Source organism: Gymnodraco acuticeps, unplaced genomic scaffold (genome assembly GCF_902827175.1).
Source record: "Gymnodraco acuticeps unplaced genomic scaffold, fGymAcu1.1, whole genome shotgun sequence".
Lineage (NCBI taxonomy): Eukaryota > Metazoa > Chordata > Actinopteri > Perciformes > Bathydraconidae > Gymnodraco > Gymnodraco acuticeps.
The window spans coordinates 4,410,764-4,417,672 of record NW_022992351.1 but is presented as its reverse complement, the minus strand read 5'-3'; the positions used below and the strand labels follow the sequence as shown (position 1 = coordinate 4,417,672).

The 6,909-nt window shown below is 39.9% G+C and overlaps 1 long non-coding RNA gene across 1 annotated transcript; it reads left to right on the top strand.

Moving 5' to 3' along the window:
* The first annotated feature begins 1,005 nt into the window (after positions 1-1,005).
* On the top strand, positions 1,006-3,939 carry LOC117542089. The gene is made up of 4 exons (XR_004568372.1): positions 1,006-1,087; positions 1,424-1,477; positions 2,620-2,685; positions 3,244-3,939. It is a non-coding gene; the product is annotated as an uncharacterized LOC117542089 (long non-coding RNA).
* The last annotated feature ends 2,970 nt before the right edge of the window (positions 3,940-6,909 follow it).

Here is a 6,909-nt window from a genome sequence, read left to right as displayed (position 1 = left end):
TGATGTATATAAATAATATACCATAACCAAATACTATTACGTACAGTGGAAATCAGGTTGCCAGAGCAGGTCAGTGTGCATGTTCCTCAACGTCTCAGCAGTTACAGGTGAGGTAAAGAGAAAAAGGTCAGTAACAACACTTTAAAGTAACAACACTTTGAATAATTATCTCTTCTAACAATTTTCTCTCAATAAGCACACAACGACTGTCTTTCCAACAAACAGATTGTCATCACAATGAAACACGTCCAGAAGAATGACATGCAAAGCTCCATGCCTGCCTTCGACTCTCCCTGAACTGCTTCCTTAGCACCCAGTGGAGGGCGCAGTAGGCTACTCTTCAAATGTTTCACGAAATACTTACCATCATGTTTGGTTACTGTTTAACATTTTGGTTTACTTCATGTAATAAAATAATAACTTCATGGTAAGGCTACTAAAAATGACAAGGCTAAGTAATGTAATGCTAACTAACGTGCTCGCTACTCGTCACTACTAGCTAGGTAGCTAACTTGACTATGTTCCATGCACAACATGTATATTACCTATGATATTACCTGATATGTCTGATCCAGCGACTCCTGGTCCTTTCATCAGACGGGAAGTGATAGAACGAGCAAGTGGTATGATCACTTTTGTGATTACAACCTGGTACAAAGCACACAGGCATCTTGTAAAAGTGAACCAACCACTTGGAGGATTATTGCCTGTGACATCACTTACGCGACCCAGAATGGGATTTGGGATTTGTAGTCGCGTATTTTTCATAGTCTTATATTTCAACAGTTTTACGACAAAATGTGACTTTTTTGACATGGAAATGATTGTTTAAGATTGACAAACATCATATGTGTAGTTCGTGGCACAATTCAAACGGGATCAAAAGATACGTTTTCTCTCTCCATTGAATTCAATGTATAATTTTTCGCTTCCGGGGTCCCATGGACCGGAAGTAGATGGGCGTGACTTCGCCTCTCCATACTGTCCTGTCTGCGCATGTGCATACACAAGAAGACCGCCAATTTTCCCTCCATTTTCCATTCGGAAGGACCACACCTGACTGCCAGCGTAGCTCCTCTGTCGTGAGGTGAATGTTCTCCTTCTTCTATATTATACTTAAACAGGTAGATTAATAGCTAACATTAACGCTATTGACTGTGTGTTTTGATAGATTAACATTAGCAAACGTAGGCCTACAGCAGCTAGCTAACTGTTAGCCTACTGTTAACCTAGCTTAGTTGTTTAGTAATGTTTAAGTAACCTAATTGAAGTGTAACATGTATCATTAACATTATAAGATAACTTGATACTGCTCTCAAATTAAATACGTGATAAATTCAATCTTTGTCTTGTTAGACTTTATTATTAGTTTGTGGCTAATACAAGTTTAATACTGCCTGTTACTATGCTTTTTTTTTTGTAGCTTCACCTGGCTTGTATACTGGCCATTCCTAGCCTACTGTGTTCCTGACAGGCTGTAAGTATGTTTTTTTGTTTAACTTGTTCTTATCACTGTGGTAATATTAGGACACAACTAAGCATGTGAAATCACGTTGGTTTTGGTAACGTTACTCTCTGGCGGCAAGGGGTTAATGTTACCGAGGCTAACGTTCATATAACGTTTCACACGAGTACTTTCCCCCCCGAACCTTATTTCCACCCCCAGATAGTCCCTGCTAGCGAGTTATTACTTTCCTGAGGAGGAAATGGTTCGTGGGTGTGTCGGCCCCACTACACCGCAAACAACTTCACGGCGTATACTGCCACCGGAAGTCCCCGGAGTTGGGGACTGGCTTCTACTGAAGCCTTTCGAGTAAATCGCCAGAAGCGCCGACACCTCCTCATCACTCCACCGCTCCCATGTATTATTTTGTGTTGCCATAAGTTAGTCAAAAATAGTTAGTGTTGCCGACACACCCACTAACCTTTTCTCCCCAGGAAAGTACCACCTCTCTAGCAGGACGGTCTGTTTATCGGTACTTGAGACATTTAACATTATATTGCAGTCTTAGTTTCGCCAACACCGTTTATAATATGCAATAAGACAAAATGCGTCGATGTATTTTCAATCTTTCCAATCCAGAGGAGAGATCTCTCTCTCCCCGTCTGCGTGCGAGGGGGTGGGGCAGTTTATACACACGCGGCTGCTACATGCATGCAACACACACACATGGTGGAGAGAGAACTAAGCGCTCCTAGGTGTGGTTAAATGTTACCCGTTTTGAGGTGGACAATGTTCTTTGCCAAAAGTGAGAAATCATTTATTGCTTTTGGCTATAGAATAGAATATATAATCATTTAATGTCATTATACATGTACAATGAAAGAAAGAAAAGCTTCTCCCTTTTTAAAAGCTGCCATCAAGTGCAATAACAGTTTAGCATGTAAGGGCGGTAACACAAGCAATTTGTCTAAACATTTGGCAAAAGTGCACCACATCCAGTCATATTTAGGCTCTATTTTTTAATTTTTTTAAAACGTTACATTGTTTGTCACAAAGGAGTTTGTAGGATTTTGAGTCATTGGCCTAACACAAGTCAGTAATCATTGGCAATCAATTACCTTTTTTCATTTACCATTATTATTTTTAATTTCTGCTCATCTTTATTTGTATTGCAGGTTTTGCTATCTGATGTTGGTGTGATGGGGAACAGAACCTTACTCACAATACTCCATATTGATGAGGTAAGTTATATATTTCACATGGTGAATGGTGAAATGCCTATTTGCTGTACACATCGAGCTGCTACAGAGCAACATGATCATACATTTGAAATGGTGTTTCTGTCCATCTGATAAGTCCAATATTCACATCTTTTAGCTCTGTTTATGCTCTCCACCAACTCCTTAGTAAAGTATTTGGCTCTTTAGCTGCTCAATGTTTCGCTTTCTTCACCAGCTATTCTCTAACTGTCAGTGTGATTGTCTGAAGAAAACAGCTGCTGCTGGAATTGGGGTTTTCACTTTATACCTCAACATTTTACCCATTGTCAATTAAAGTATTAGCAAGGTTTAAACAACCATACAGCTTACAAGTCTAGTTTTGAATCCTTGCAATTACCTTAGATTAATATAAATACTTTGGTTAGAACACACTGTGCACCAATACACGTCTTATCAAGGACTTGGTTAATGAGGTCAACATTAGAATCTATCCTTTAATTATATAGTAGATACAAAATATCATTACACCAATGGCTGAATGTGCTCTTTGTCTTTTGTCGTTTTGTTTTTGCATAACAGATACACGCTGAATTCCAGCGCATAACAACTATCCCACTTGAAACAGCCTTCATGGCGCAGTTGGACAGCCATCTACCTCAGCTGACATCTGTCTTCCAGAAGAAGGGAGGAGTTGTTGGCCAGAAACTAGCCAAACATCTGGCGATCTTGCAAAAGGTAAATGTGTGTATACTGTTTTATACAAATTGTCATATACTCTATGGAGCAATTTTATGAAATGTACCTGTCTAGTACCGTATAGAGCCCCATTTGCCTCACAACAGCCTGGATTACTTGCCAGGTTCAAGAATGCAAGACACATTTCTAAGGAAATCTGATCTTAATAAGGCAATAGTGGCATACTGGGTAGAGAAGCAGGCTTGTGACTGGAAAGGTGCAAATGCAATCCCCAGGTGGGGAAAGTGAAAAAGCAGAACCTGCCTTGAGCAAGTCACTTAATCCTCAGTTGCCAACAGATCAGACTGTGGTTGTACTAGGCAGATTCCAGGTGTGAACTGTGAAGAACGGAGCATTGGTCTTGGTGAAAAGCCCCTGGATGAGTAGAATTTGTAAACAGTGCTATCGCCCTAACACATTCAGACCTCTGACATTGTAATACATTTACAGTAAGTCACAATTCTTTAACATACTTAAGTTAGGGCATGCCATTTACATGTATAATGAAGTCATTGTATATATTATATTGTATATTTAGGTTACTACAGGTTGTAAATCTTCTACAATTTATAGACAATTTTGTTATTATTGATGTATTTAGAAATATTTTAATAATTGCAATTTTTTTACACAGGCAACAAGTGATGTTAAACTTAAAGAGCCTGTGACAGCATTCCAACAACTGTTGTGCAATGAAATATTGGGCTACTAGTAATCTCGAACCGTCAGTTTAAAAAAGAAAAAGCGATATCGTTCCGTTAAATATCAATAATTTCGAACATCGCGGGGAAATTCCTTCGACTCATTTTGAAGTTTTGGGGGAAGCCGGAAGTGACGTCAATGCGGGAACGCTTCACTGTGCGGCGAGAGAGCCAAACACGGACAAAGTGTGTTGTCATGCGTAGAAATGGTGAATTACTGAGTTTAGGCACGTTAATAACGTCTTAATGAAGTTGACTACAGTATATTCATATTTGTCAGTGCTTTCATGTCAATTCGGCGAACATAAACATAAATGATCGTGGTGAAGATGATGATTACATTAGGATTAAAAATCGGTAGTGAGAGCTGCTGAATTTCCTCCCGTAGGATGTGATATAAAAACAAATCGATTATTTTTGTAATTGTAAACTCAAGTGGATGAAACTACATTTATTAGTGCTTTCATGTCAATTCGGTGAACATATGATAGATTAAATGATCGTGAGAATGATGATTAAAAATCGTTTGTTGGAGCCGGTCTGCATTTCCTGATGAGAAAACAAACCGATGCTTTTTGTAGTTGTTCACCAACATGGATTAAACGTGTGGTTTTTTCACCACAATGTTGGGGAAATTAATGGATAGAATGCACGGATTATTATTATTATTCCCACTCCGATCGGGACACCAGGTCCACCGTTTCCCCGCAGCGAGGCTCCCCCCGTTGACAGTTTACGTGGGCTGGGTGCAGTCGCGGACTGGCCATCGGGACGAATCCAGATGGGCCGGTACCGAAGTGGGCCGGTCGGATAAGTCACTAGCACATCCCCCATAGGCGGCGCGTGAGGCTCAGGTTTGGGAAGGCTTAATAACTTATTTTACCTGACGCTGCCCGCCTCCGGCGTCTATAGAAAAGAGATTAACTCAGTGTGCGGAGTTTAAATCTCTCAAGTCATATTACAGGATAAAGGAAATACAGAGAAGACGCCGACGTGTCGCACTTATCATTCATATTACATCATCAATCAGATAATCGATCATAGCCTATAATATCATAATATAGGCCTATCATATATTTCCTTATCTGAGTCAGCTTCTCCAGCCGTATCTGGCCGTGCAACACTTACAGTGTCACATAGGCTACTGTATGCAGAAGTATTATTTTAAGCAACACATTATGTTGACGAAACACTCGAGTCAAATGTAATTAAAGTCAGATCCACTCGTGTTTTAGACGTGAACGCGCTCTCAGCTGGTGAGAGAACCCCTGGCTTGATTTACCGAATTGATAACCAGCGTCCTAGGACCGTTTAGCGAGATCTCGTTTGTTAGTTTGTTGTTGTTAGTTTGTTTGTTACTCAAACTAACATATTCAGGGTATGTTGAACCGAAAAACTTAGCAGCGCTAATGTCAAAGACACAGACATTGCATTATATTTGTATTTTACCAGGATGCAGTGACACAAATATTTACATATTTACATTTACTATCTACAGCACCCGCCGCCCCTGACATCCCCCACTCCCCCCGTTGACAATTTACTAGCGGTACCGAAATGGGCCGGGATGATTTTTAGTCCCAGTCCACCACTGGCTACATGACCGTATGATCGCCCATATTGACGCACCTAATTCCTAAACTTCTAACAGATACAACATAAACCGATCCTACAGCCTCATATGAGCTCTCAGACACGTTCAACATTAAACTGTCTGAGCTTGCTGCTGTGTGCACCATCGTGCGTTTACATGCAGATGCTGGGATCCTGAACGGTGCAGCTGGAGCGCTGTGCCCACAATGACGTCACACGTAATTTGGCGGGACTTGAAGAATCCCCGAGAAAATCCAGAAAATGGTCAACATTGAAGGGCAGATTAATGGTTATCAAAGTACAAATATCCAAAATCAGTTCAGTAATGGTTTTCAAGGGGACAATATTTACTCAAATTGATGGGTTTGGATGATGGGGGAAACTCGTGTCACAGGCTCTTTAAAAGGGAAGCAATCCTCAAGGCACTTTGCATCCACCTTGGTGAGGATGATGGACATCTCATTCGGGAGTATATGGTGAGTCATTGTAATTGCATTTGCCAGTCACATGTAATGTTTTATGATCCTAGTGTCAGGCATCCATTTTAGATCATTATGTTTTACCTTATAAGGAGCATGAAGGTTGAGAATATTTATATGTATGTATGTTGATATTCAACAACAGACTAAAGCATTTCAAACCATCAGCTTGGTTATTTATACGACGAGGTTGGCTTTATTCATAGTTTTTCTTATTGTCCAATGGAAAGACCATAATCAACAATGTCTTAGTCCATCTGTCAATCCTCTCTGACTCCTGACACTCAGCACCAAGCTTATTGGTTCCTACGTAAATCTTTAAAAACACCTCACACATATTTAGTTTGATTCAGAAATATATACAATATGACCAGCTTTGTTTTAAGGGATTAATAGGTATGTGAGCAATATTACAAAAAAATTATACGATAAAGTATGTCATTAAAATTACATATATTGAATAAATACATGTTTTTTCTTTAAATATACAGGACATCGAAGAAGATGACGTCACCAGAGACCTCCAGAAATCTACCATGGGCATATATGTCATCAACAAGGAGAGTGGAGAACCTGGACATTATGACAACGTTGGGATTTTTGTTGAAGGACTAATTATTCTGGACAACATTGGATCTGTAGCCCGAGCTTGTGCCATCATGCTGGGAGTCATCTATCCACTGAACATGGCTTACCCCAAAGAGCTAAGGTACTACTATGAATTCATTCAGAAAGTG